Here is a 12,762-nt window from a genome sequence, read left to right on the forward strand (position 1 = left end):
AGGGATGAGTAAGAGAAATGCTCGGTAAAGAACCCTTGAAATGGGCGGTGGAGAGAGTGTAGATGACTGGAAAGCAAACACCCATCATGAGCAGGCCAATTTCAGACAAGAATTAATTTTTCTTGTAGTTCTTTCTTATAGTCCCTGACTTGTTTCAGAACAGTTTTCTCTGTTTTCACAAATTCAAGAGCACAAATGCAGAGATACTCAGTGAAAGTGAACTACCAGAGTTACCAGTTTTTAGGTTATTTCTAGAGCCTGAAGGACAAGCTATACAGTGACGCCTGCCCAGAGAAAAGCTTTTTAAAGAAAATTCAAATGCTCATATTCTGGACCTGTGAACACAAAGAAATCTTCAGCAATGAAAAAAAAATCCCAACAAACTCTGAAACTCCACAAAAGCCTAGAAAGATAAAAATATTTCTAGGAACAGCTTTCAGGTTTTCAGTGCAAGAGAAACAACCTTTCAAGAAAAAAAAAAAGGTCAAGTTAAGAACTCCGTGGTCAAAATTAGAGTAATTTCATTCTGTATCTCCTTCTAGACCATGTACAAATGGCAAAATCTTATCATTCTACAAAATAGGATTAACTAAAATTCAAATTTTTATTGGAAAATCCTTTTCAAAACTGAAGCTAAAAGAGAAATGAAGAGTTTTGATGCTCTGTACATCAGTAGAGGCTCAGAAATACTCAGTACAGCCAAAGATATGTAATAGCCCTTTGCATACTGCTTCATAGGCCTAGCATTATACTTCCCAATCCACAACCACTTAATCCTGTTACTAAAGACTGTTAATCAAAGCCAGTAGATTAGGTAATGGAATGAAATATTAAGTGTACATTTTATGAATTCTCTAAACATGCCTGTGTGTATTGAAGAGTTACAGAGCAAGGAATGTAGGTGTGAATGTTGATGTTAGTATTTGTTTTAATCTCATCCGTAGCACACACAGTCTGATGCAGGAAAGTTATTTCTTTAAAATACTTTAAATTCAGGTTGCTGTGATTATAAGACAGTGGCTTTCCATTATCCTGGGCAGCTGGGATAACATGGATAAGGGACCGACCCAGACCAAGACCACAGGTATTGTGATATATGTGTGATCCAGCGAACATGGATCCTCCTGGGCTTTTTAATTCCAGGTCATACTAGTCCTGCCTAAACTTGAGTTGTTTCTGCCATACTCTTCAGCAGTCTCTTTGCAAAGTATATATAGTGCAAAGTATTTTTGCTATCTCTTCAAGTAGCCAACATGAACCTGGCAGAATATACACTTCATGGCTCTGCACTACAAGAAAGCACATGAACTATTTCCAAAGACAAAATGAGGCTGCACTGTGACTCAACAAATAACCCTGCCAAAGTTGTGTCTAAATACATGGCACAAGCAATGTTTCATTCAGATAATTCAATTTTAGGTAACTGAAAGCTGCATGAAAGTATAACACATTCTAACAGCTGCTTTGCACTTCTGACCAGAGTAGACATGTCACTGTCCCCTCATGCAAAAGAACCTGATTTAATTAAAATATTCACACCCCACAAGTCTTATTCTTGAAGGTGTAACTAGCAGAAATATGGGTGTCTCAGGTCACTGATAATCAGTATCAGAATCTTTTGCTTCAACTGTAGATTTGATCCAACCCAGCTCAGCAGGGCTTAAAAGCTGTTTCCATCAAGTGGGTATTTTGTGGCTTGTTTGAGTTTCATACATCCACATTCCAGCTCCCACATCAAACTCACCACTCTACTTGGCACTAGTCTGCAAGCTCTTTGAGGAAAGAACTAACCTGCGTGTTTACACATTTCTCAGCACAAGAGAGTCCTATTCTTGGCTGAGTCTTCTGGAAAAGAACTGCTGCTACAGGGTATAAAACTGTTTTCTACCACATATTGAAGAGTTCAGAATCCAGCAGATGAACTCACACAAAAAAAGTTCAAAGGTTTTTTTTAAAGACACTATATGCTTAAATGCCTGTGATTTTAAAAAATTCAGAGCTAACAGTACTGTTCCATATTAAAATTAACTAATTAGTATACTGCAAAGCAACTGAATTTTATTCCAAGTGGAAAATAAACTCTCAGTGTGAAGATTCTTAAGACGGTTGAGTCAACTTGATGGCTGACTGCCACCAAAAGGGACTGTTCTGCTCTTCAACCTCTCCTGGCCTCACAGGCTTTATGCCTTCTTCCCAACCTCTACACTGCTTCCAAGCTCACATGACCCCTATGTTCACATTGATGCCACTTGCAATTCAGCTCACTAAAAAACCCAGAAGAATGACATAAAATTACAAGTTAGTTAGTTTCCTGCAAGTTCCGCAAGATGAACTGACTTACAAAAGCATCAGACAAAGCCAAAGCAGACAGGCCAGAAAAGAGAAATGGATGGGATCCTAATATCAGCCATTTCTAGAAACCAGCTCTTAGGGTCATGGTTGTAACTACCTGCAGGGCAAATGTACATGCAGAGTTGCAATGAGCTGGTTACTCTTCACTGACCAGCACTGCTTATGTTTTTCCCCCCAACAAACTGAGGGGAAGGCTTCCTCACCTTTTCCATAGGATAAGGGTTTTAAAGAACCTTACAATCAAACAGCTCCCCATCTTAGGCTACGTATGCCCATATGATAAGCACTCCTAACTACTTTATGTTACAAGGTCAACCAGGAAGTTCTATTCTGCAGTTCAGTCTTTGATGATACTTTAAAGCAAGGTAAATGAAATTAGCTGAAGGACATTTCAAACAACAGCCGTCGTCACAAACGCCCAGCACCACCTCCATCTTCTGTGGGTAAAACTAAGAGTATAAATGAGGAAAGAACAAACTTTAAAATCTTGAGCAAATTAAATATTAGACACAAAACAATTAGCACAAGAAATTTAGATACAGCATTTTTCTAAGATGTGAGCATCCATGGCATTTGCTAGAAAGGTGAAATACCACACAACTCACACAAAGCATGGGAAAACCCTAAGTCCTTTAGAATCAATTCCTTATGTGTAGATGTCTATTCTAAAACTGTTCTGTGTATACTTTCATTTGAGCTTGACAGTAAAGAAATGATACTCTGACCTTCAGTTCAAGCACTCCCCCAGAAAGAAATGTAGGAACTCTTTCCTAAACTAATCCAGTTTCCAAACTGACTATTTTTGCAACTCAAAATGGTCTTTATTTCAGATTAGTCTGGTTTACAATAATGGTCTAAATGCTATACACACAAGTAACAACTAAGAAATATTGATTTCTTTCGCTGGCTAAACATCACAGTGACATGAAGCAGTTGTACACCAGGTAACCATTTATATGAGGGTAGTACAAAACAGAAGTGTTTATATCTTTTCACGACTTATTTGGAAGTCCAGGGCACATGACTGTTTTAGTTGTCCCAGACTGAGTAATCATGAGCACAGGGTTCAGAAACCAGCATAATTGCAGACTCTGCACCAGCTTTGAGCAATCTCTTCTCAAGATATCCTTTTTGCTTTTATACACGGCATTTTAGATGGTTAGTTCCTTGAAAAATAGCAAGACAGATTCAATTTGAGACCAACTGTCAATGTTTCATTCCCCTCTAGGAATAACAGTCAGTAGCAGCTACAGTCCATTTAGAGCTTGTCACAAGTAGTGGTTTAACTTGGTTAAATTTTTCTTCTGCTTACAGAAGACTCTGGCCTTCAGTTTCAACATTTCTGCATTTCTCAGTAAAGCCACAACCCTCCTTCAGAGCTCCTCAGTGATGACTGGCTTTGCTTCACAAATTATCATGGCTATATGTAACCATGTAGCTCAATTCACTTTTTAGTTCAAATATCACCTTTAACACATCTGCTCTTACTGTCACAATACACTGGCAAGTTTCAAACTTTGACTGGCTTCATAATTTCTCTTCTGTGCTTAAATGCTTTTGGAGCTTCAACCCCAAAGAGGACTTAGCACATTCACAATCTTTATGCCAGCTTCTAAATGCATAGAATCCAGAATAAAATCCACTAAGTAAAATCAGAATAAGAAGCATAGTTTATGGAGTTAGGACTCTCAACAGCAAAATAGTAATTGGATTGTAAATCACCAAAAGGAAATTCTCTCTTGGACTTGAGTATCTGAAACAATAAATGAGAGGAGCTGGGTAGTCTTCCTTCAAGTTCCTATGTTTAGCTATCTACAGTATTTGAGAACAGAGAACTGTGTTACTCTTTTCTTTGAAGATTGGGATCTTCATTTTCTACCTAATGAGCCAATAGAACTTGTTTAGGAGGTTTTTAGCGTGTGCACCCAGTCTGACAATCCAGTCCCACAACTCCTGTCTTACCCAAGTAGCCCATGCTGAGGTGTAGGTCAAGAAGTCAGCAGGTAGCCTAAATAAACCATGATCCCTCCTCCCAAATAATGAGTAGAGTTGTTGCTGCTGAGTGATTTAGGACTTTCTAAGACTTCCTAGACACAACTGAAGGAAGCATCCTTGTAACACTAAAGAAAAACTTAACAAGGCAAGAAATTTGGGTAAGTGGAGGTAAAATTATTAAAAAATAAACAACTTGAAAATTTTCATGAGGTGATCAAACAAGGGATCTGTGAATGTTCTGAATTTCTTAACATGGAATTCAGAGGAACTGCGCTTTTCAAAACCTCTGACATACACTACCTTTAGCTTACCCAGACTTCAGCCCAGCAGATGGGTGAAATCCTTCAGAAGAGACTACATATTTTTGACTGATTTTATGTATTTGTTTGGCTATACATGTGTGCAAGTATACCTGTGTGTGTGTGCACACACGTACGTGTCTATACACACAACACACCGACCTTTGCTGCTGACCAGTTTGATTGCTCACTGCCCAGATGAACCAGCGAATGGCACAGAAACAAACCCACACTCTGGGCCAATGCACTGACTAATGCAATGAGAAGGCACACAAGGTATAACAAGACCAAGTGCAAGGTGCTGCAACTGGGTTGGGGCAATACAGGCTGGAGGATGAGCAGATTGAGAGCAGCCCTGAAGGACTTGGGGGTGCTGGTGGATGGGAGGCTGGACATGAACCAGCAGAGCACACCTGCATTCCAGAAAGCCAATTATATCCTGGGCTGCATCAAAAGCACCATGGTCAGTAGGTCAAGGGAGGTGATTCTGCCCCTCTACTCCACTCTGCTGAGACCCCACGTGGAGCACTGCATCCAGCTCTGGGGTCCCCAGTACAGGAAGGACACAAACTTGTTGGATCAAGTCCAGAGGAGGGCCACCAAGATGATTAGAGGAATGGAGCACCTCTCCTATGAAGACAGGCTGTGAGAATTGGGTTTGTTCAGCCTGGAAAAGAGAAGGTTTAGGGGTGCCTTATTGCAGCCTTTCACTACCTGGGAAAATACAAGAAAGAAGGAGAGAGGCTATTTACAAGGGCAGGTAGTGACAGAACAAGGGGGAATGGCTTCAAACTGACAAAGAACAGATTTAGATTACATATTAGGAAGAAATTCTTTACTGTGAGAGTGATTGAGGCACAGGCTGCCCAGAGAAGCTGTGGACACCTCATCCCTGGATGTGTTGAAGGCCAGGCTGGATGGAGCTCCAAGCAATCTGGTCTAGTGAAAGGTCCCTGCCCATGGTAGGGGTTGGAACTAGATGATCTTTGAGGTCCCTTCCAACCCAGGCCATTCACTGATGAAGCTGGGTTTTTTTAGGAGACATGCCCAAGGCAGCTGTGCTTTATGGTCAACCCAATGCTATCACTGAGGAGGCATTGATACAGCCCAGGCTTTTCAGGAAAAAGAGAGATAAGGCATCCACTTTGCAAATGTTAGATGATGTCAGATACTAAGGAGGACCATCTCTCTACTCATATATGGGCAGCAAGCCACTAAGAACACAGTAACTTTACCAGCAAAAGCACTGATGACCAAAGATTAAGTATTTAAACAGACAGATTTTCTGTTCATAGCAGCTTTTGAATGACATTACTTAATTTTAACTGACATTGCATAGTCAAGTTCCCAAGTGTTTTTCTAAAATTGTCTTTGAACCTCTCAAAGCTGCAAAATCTTTTTTGAAGTAAAATCTTCACAACATATGGCTTCTATGCTTAACCTTGAAGTTTCGAGTTTTTACTTGAGTTTTCTATATCTTTTGTCAGTCTGTGGATATCCCTTTTTTTCATCAACTCAGAACAAGACTAGAGAATCAGACAAAACTAGTAACTGGAAAAATTAAAAGAAATTAAAATATTTTTTCATCTATTGCCTAGTTTATTTGTAGGTCCTCTGACACTGGATACCAAGGATGTTAAAAGTCCATATATCAAACTGGATGATATATTCAACCAATATATCAAATTGGTTGAATAGATAAATGGAATAAAAAGATACTATACTTTCTTTGAGGTAACAAACTACAGAAACTAGGTGACAAACTACAGCATATAAAGGAAAAGTATCCCAGTATGTTTATTATTACTGAGGCAAACTTCAGATCTGATCCAGTATATTTCCAAGTTTCCTCCTAGATTCAGAGAAAGATAGAAAGACAGAGCACAGTGGTTCTGTGTTTTCCAGGAAAAATACAGTTTTAAGTTCTTTGGACAAAACAAAAATGCTTTATTTCTTTAGGATCCTTAAATTAAACTCAATTCTGAATTGTATTCTTGGCCTGAAATGGTTTTAAGTTGGTATTTTAAGTACCTCTGACATCAATATTACAGTAGTACTTAGTGGAGACAGATTGATAGAAAATGGACACAGAGCAAAACTGGTTTATCCCACAAAAAAACAACACTTGTAGAACTTGGGTTAAAAACCAACACAGAAGTTACAGGAATCATCGTGGAGAGGCAATACTTAAAATTTCAAATCAGCCAGAAATTACAGTGAAAAGTCATTACCCCTACCTCTCCCCAGTATTGTTTTATAAAGAAGATTATTGGAACTGCTTACCAAATCATGCAATTTCAGCAGGAAATTAGAGGAAATAGTGACTGAAAAGGCACTATTAGAGCCCAGTGCTCTAATGTTTCCTGAAAACAAGTGGTAGATTCAGAAACCAGGAAGAGTATCCTTTCAATACAGATCATTATTTTAGTTCTTTACTTCAAATGGGAGTTGCATTCAACAGACAGAATGGTAAAATACATTCACTCAGAAAACTGCACTAATCATTTACCGTACGTGCCACGGGGTCAGGGACTTTGCTACTTGTAAGAATTATCAGCAATTTCATGAAATCCTTTAAAAAGCAACAGCTCCTAGGTTTCCAAAATGATGTAAGTGGAGTGCAACCATTTGTCCAAGAAGCTGACTCATCATGCCCTGAACTCACAGCTGATCTGAGTCAGCTCAAAAAGATGAAGTCATGAATATAGTGGACAGAACCTTATTTTACTTTGGACCTTCTCTGACAACTAGAAGCTGACAAAAAATGCTAGCAACAGCCCCCAGGATGCCGCCAAAATACACCACCTACCTCACTCTGCCAGAAGACTGCCAATCTTTAATTCAATACAGAAAAACCTGAGAGCAGTTCTTGACCCTACTCTGTGCAGCTTCAGCACTGCTTTGTTGCTTTGGTATTCAAACCAATCCACCTGCATTTTCCAGAATGACTTTGCAAGGTATCTGAGCAGTGTCTTCTAAGCAAAATCAGCTTTCTCTTTTTCAGAATTATTTCATAAAATAAGAAGCTGAAAAGATGTGCATGAATCAAGGCAAACCAAATAAGCAGGTTACAACCAAGAACTCTCTCACACTGGGATCTGGTTAAAGTATTTACAGGTATTGGGGAACAGAAAGCAAAAACAACAGAAGAGTTAACCACAATATGCCTAAGCTTTACTTATGCAAGCAAACGAACCACCAGCTTAGCACTATTAAATAGACAGAATACCAACTTGGAGACAGGAAAGGAGTCTGTCCCTATGTCTCCTGACCACAAAAAATAAATAATAAAATACTGCTTTCCCCAAAATCCAACCCTGAAATTCAGGGACCACCATCTACCCAGGCATTTAAGGCAAAGAATATGGAAGATACATTCCTTGCTATGCATATACCAAACTAAATTTGTCTTCTTGAAGAATTTCATGGTCACAGAATCCTTAACTACAGTAGCAGTAGTTCTTCAGTCAGTTTTGAAATAAAGGCCACAGGAATGGAAGATATCGTTATAGCCCAGGATTTAAAGCTGTTTTGCACACTCATCCCTCTTCTGCTGAAGACTGAGAAAGAAGAAGGGTTTCCTAATTCTATCTTATCTTAGCCCCAGCTATTCCACATGAAATACCGAAGTGAGGGGATCTCAGATACAGAGGCTCTCTTCCCTAAAAATATTTGTGTCTCCAATTAAAATGCTGTCTGGTTTCCCCAACAGAACAAAAAGTTGTTCCTAGGGTAAAACACTACAAAAATGTCTCTTAAAAAAGGATGCTTCCAAAAGTATACTATATGTCATATGTCTGAGAATTCCTCATCATTTTTTGCATCTACTTAGGTTTGCTCTCTTACTTTCAACTCTTTTCGCAACTCCACAGCCACTCTAATTTCTATTTATTTCCAGTTTTTCCCCATTTTGCCATGCTTTGGTAAACATGTGGCACTATCACCAAATTAATCTACATGGTATTCTTGAGGAAGGGTTTCAACATTTGGATATTTAGATCCCTATTTATATCTATACCAGGCAAACATGCTGTTAAGAGCTGACAGAGATCTCAGTGTTATTAATAACACTATGATCAACGCAGGAAAATGTTGAACAAAAAACCAAAATCATTCTTCATGAAATAAACAACAGCTAACAAATTACAGAGGGAAAGCACACAGCAGGGTCAGGCATTTTTTCCTGCTTGCCCTGAACAATTGATTTATTAAAAAAAAAGGTCTGTGTAATCACATTGATTTTTTTTCTAAATCATTTTTTGCTACTTAAAACCAGATTTCATTCTTACTTTTTAAAATCCCTCGAGTAACTGAAAGAATTGGTAGAAAGATTGGAGAATTTGCAATGAAACTTCTTTCAAGAAGTCATGTGGGTCAAGGGATAAGAAACGACTAATCAAAATTGACACTCAGTTCCAACACACTGTCACTGCATCAGTGAGTGAGTAAGAGTATGTATGTAGTACCCAGACAGATGGACTGGTCTGAAGGGCCCATTACTGAATAACTTAATTGAGACACGGATACTGTACACAGAAAAATATACAATCAGTTTACTATGGAGGCTGGAAATATTCTAATGTATTTTTCTTATTAGACCTTTGCTTTTAGAACAATCTTTCTTCAACATCAGTGAGTCACCAGGTAGGTGTCTGCACTGCCTCTACTAACACTGTCCTACCAGTGACCTCCAACAGTGTGACAGCTTGGGATTATTTACTAACAGGGATTTGGTACGTTATCCATTGGAAGCAATGAACTGAACGAAAGACCAATATGGTGGGAATGGGAAATAACCACATGCTTGAGGCAAGATAGCAAAGAATTTGTCAGAGATTTGTATTTCTGTGTTAAATATCATAAAGCTTAGTAAGACGGGACTATTCCAGAAATAAATTTACACTGTAAGCTTTTGCAACTAATGGAAATTAGGTAACTGTTTAAACCAGTTCTATCTGAGCAAAAATTGCATCTAAATGAATAATGAATTTAGATCATAAAATTACAATCCCCTGGGTTTACTTCTTTAGACTATGATATCAAATTTGAGGTTGGATTTGGATTTCAGATCAAGAGACACAACAAACATGAAGTCATCTTTTCATTAACAAAATCGTTAACACAAGCAGAATATTCACAGCCCTGTGATTCTGAAGACTGTAACATTATTTTTAAAGCATCAGATATAATGGGATATTACAGCATACAACACACAGGTTTTCTACCAAAAAAAACCCCAACAAACGTGCTTGTGGCACTATCTTCCTCTCCCTTCTTAAGGTTAACATGACATTATCATGCATTTCCCATCAGGAGCTTCTTGCTCACTATCACAGGTCAAATCGGTGGTAATTGTATAGCAAAACGCATCAGAATCTTATGGGTAAGGGGTGAAGAAGCATCAGCGAACGCATCTGTCCCTCGGTGTTTGTAAGCACGGGCTTACTCATCAAGCACAGGTCCTCCCTCTTCCCTTCAGCACACCGGTTATACCCAGCACTATTGCTCAGCAAATACAACTTGTCACAAACACGACGGGAAACCGCAGGCAAGATACACGCTGCTACATCGCGGGGAGCGTTGAAGAGGGCACGGCCGCGCCAGGGCTGGGGCTTTCCCTCTCCTCCCCCTCCAACCTCTTTCCCTGCAGTGACCCCTTGGCGCTGGCAGAACGCCGTGACACAGCCTCGCTCGCCCCGGCTCTGCCTGGGGGGGGACCCGTGTTGTGTCTGCGGCGCAGGCCCCATGTGACAGACACAGAGAGACAGACACGCACACGGTCAGACAGACAGACAGACAGACACCGCACAGGTGCGGGGAGGGGCGGGTGACCCGGACACGCGCACACCTGGCGCGCACCCGCGGCGTCTCGCGGGGCGGGCGGGAGCGCGCACACGCGCGCGCCCAGGGGTCCGTCCCCGCGTCCCCCCCTCTCTCCCGCGCGCGCGCGGGCAGCCGAGGCCCCCACGCGCCGGTTACATAACGCCGCGCGCCGCCCCCCTTCCCTTCCCGCCCCCCGCTCCCGCGCCGGGAACAGAACGGGGAAGGCCCAGGCCGCGGGCCCAGGGAGGGGCTGAGACAGGGCAGCGGCTGCGGGCCTCGCGCCTGCCTCTCCGGCTCCCCCTCCCTTCCTTCTCCCCGTCCCCGAGCCGCCCCCCGCACGCCCTATCCCCCGTGAGGCGGAACGCGCCCGCTCCGGCAGCCCCGCCGCCGCCGCTCACCTTTCGCCGCGTCCCAGACGCACATTCCCGGGGGCGCCGCCGCCGCCTCCCGCCCTGCCGGGCCGTGCGTGCTTCACATCGCGGCTCCCCCTCCGGCACGGACGGACGCACGCAACCACCGCCTCCCGCCCGCCTTCTTCCTCTTCCTCCTCCTTCCCAGCGCCAGCCGCGCCTCCCCCCTCTCTCCCTGCCTTGCTCCTCTCCCCCCCCCCCTCACGGTATCCCCGGCACGGCTCCTCCTCCTCCTCCTCCTCCCTCCCACCCCCGCCCCTTCCCGCGAGCGCGTCACTGGAGAGTCTCGCGCCACCAACCCGCCGACGCCGCGCGGTCAGCAAACGGCGCGCGCCGGGCGGGCAGGGCCGGGGGCGGGGGCGCCCCCTGGCGGGGCCGTCACCGCGCGGAGCGGGGCTGGGGGGGCGCGAGCACCGCGGGGCACGTGACGGCGGGGAGGGGCGGGGCGCGGCGCGAGCAGCTCGCGCGCCCGGGTGGGTTGCGGGGTGGCGGCGCCCCCTGGCGGCCCGAGGAGCGCCCCGCAAGCGGGGAGGGGAGTTCGCCCCGGGCCGGGCCGGGAGCGGAGTGCTCAGCACAGCCCGCACCTCCCGCTTACAGGGAACGAGCGGGCGGGGAAGGCCCGAGTTGGATTGTGGTGCTGCCAGCATCCCTCTCCCGGCCGGGACCCCGGGAGGAAAAGGCGGGAGGGGGGTCACGACCCGGCCTTATCCCTGCCCCGGCTGGGTCCTGGTGGCTGAAGTGGGTCTGAGCCAGGTTCAGGTCTCACCAGCCTCACTCTTGAACGGACTCCTTCCGCAGGAAAAGGGCCTGCTTGTTACTCTTGCTTGCTGGACATGGGAATAACACCCACTGGCTCCTTGCATATGGTTATGTGTTTTTATTTACAGAAACACAGAATCAGGTTGGAAAAGACTTCAGAGATCATCGATTTCAACCTCTGACCAGTAACCACCTCGTCAACTAAAGCACTGAGTGTCACGTCCAGTTGTTTCTTGAACATTTCCAGGGACAGTAACTGCACCACCTTCCTGGGCAGATCATTCCAATGCTCAGCAACCTTTTCCATGAAGAAACTCCTCCTGATGTTCAACCTGAACCTCCTTTGGCACAGCTTGAGACTATGTCCTCTTGTCCTGTCACTGGCTGCCTGGGAGAAGAGACTGACCCTCACCTGGCTACAACCTCCTTTCATGTGGTTGTACAGAGTGATGAGGTCACCCCTGAGCCTCTTATCTCCAGGCTAAACAACCCCAGCTCCCTGAGGTGCTCCTCGTAAGATTTGAGCTCCAGACCCTTCACCAGCTCTGTTGCCCTTCTCTGGACACGCTCCAGCACCTCACTGTCTTACAGTGAAGAACACAAAACTGGACACAGTACTTGAGGTGTGGCCTCACCAGTGCCGAGTACAGAGGGACAATCACTGCCCCGGTCCTGCTGGCCATGCTATTGCTGACACAGGCCAGAATGCCATTGGCCTTCTTGACCACCTGAGCAGACTGCTGGCTCATGCCCTCATCAAGATCATTGATAAAGATATCAAACAGTGACTGGCCCCAGTACTGAGTACTGGGGAACACCACAAGTGATTAAGATTTAAGCGTGAGGGTGCTACCTGTTCTTGCCTGCTAACTTTAAAATCCAGTGTCCATTTCAACCCAGTTTGATGAAGGGATCTCAGACTCACCAATATGAAGCTTTACAAGTTTCATTAGAAAGGGCAGCAGTGATGTTGCATGAGAACTCAAGGTAACTTACTTGACAGCCAGCATACTCCACTGCCAGGCTGGTCACAGCACGTGTGGGCACTTCTCCAGTTCTTCCCCAGTTGTAGCTCATGGGAGAACAGTTGGGATACTTTGAAATGTGTCCATGGGAAGGCTGAG

At 44.0% G+C, this 12,762-nt stretch overlaps 1 protein-coding gene across 3 annotated transcripts in view; it reads right to left on the reverse strand.

Annotated features, from left to right (window-relative positions):
• The window catches only part of REV1 (REV1 DNA directed polymerase), a 53,877-nt gene extending 42,863 nt beyond the window's left edge, over positions 1-11,014 (reverse strand). For 2 of the 3 annotated variants that reach the window (XM_050331248.1, XM_050331247.1), the window contains exon 1: positions 10,868-11,013. The gene's annotated coding sequence lies outside the window, so the exon portion shown is untranslated. Of the gene's footprint in view, positions 1-10,867 lie in introns of all 3 variants that reach the window. The other variant, XM_050331253.1, reaches the window with a different exon arrangement.
• Positions 11,015-12,762: the final 1,748 nt, after the last annotated feature.

This window comes from Myiozetetes cayanensis, unplaced genomic scaffold, assembly GCF_022539395.1.
Source record: "Myiozetetes cayanensis isolate MyiCay16 unplaced genomic scaffold, myiCay2020 scf5-8, whole genome shotgun sequence".
NCBI lineage: Eukaryota > Metazoa > Chordata > Aves > Passeriformes > Tyrannidae > Myiozetetes > Myiozetetes cayanensis.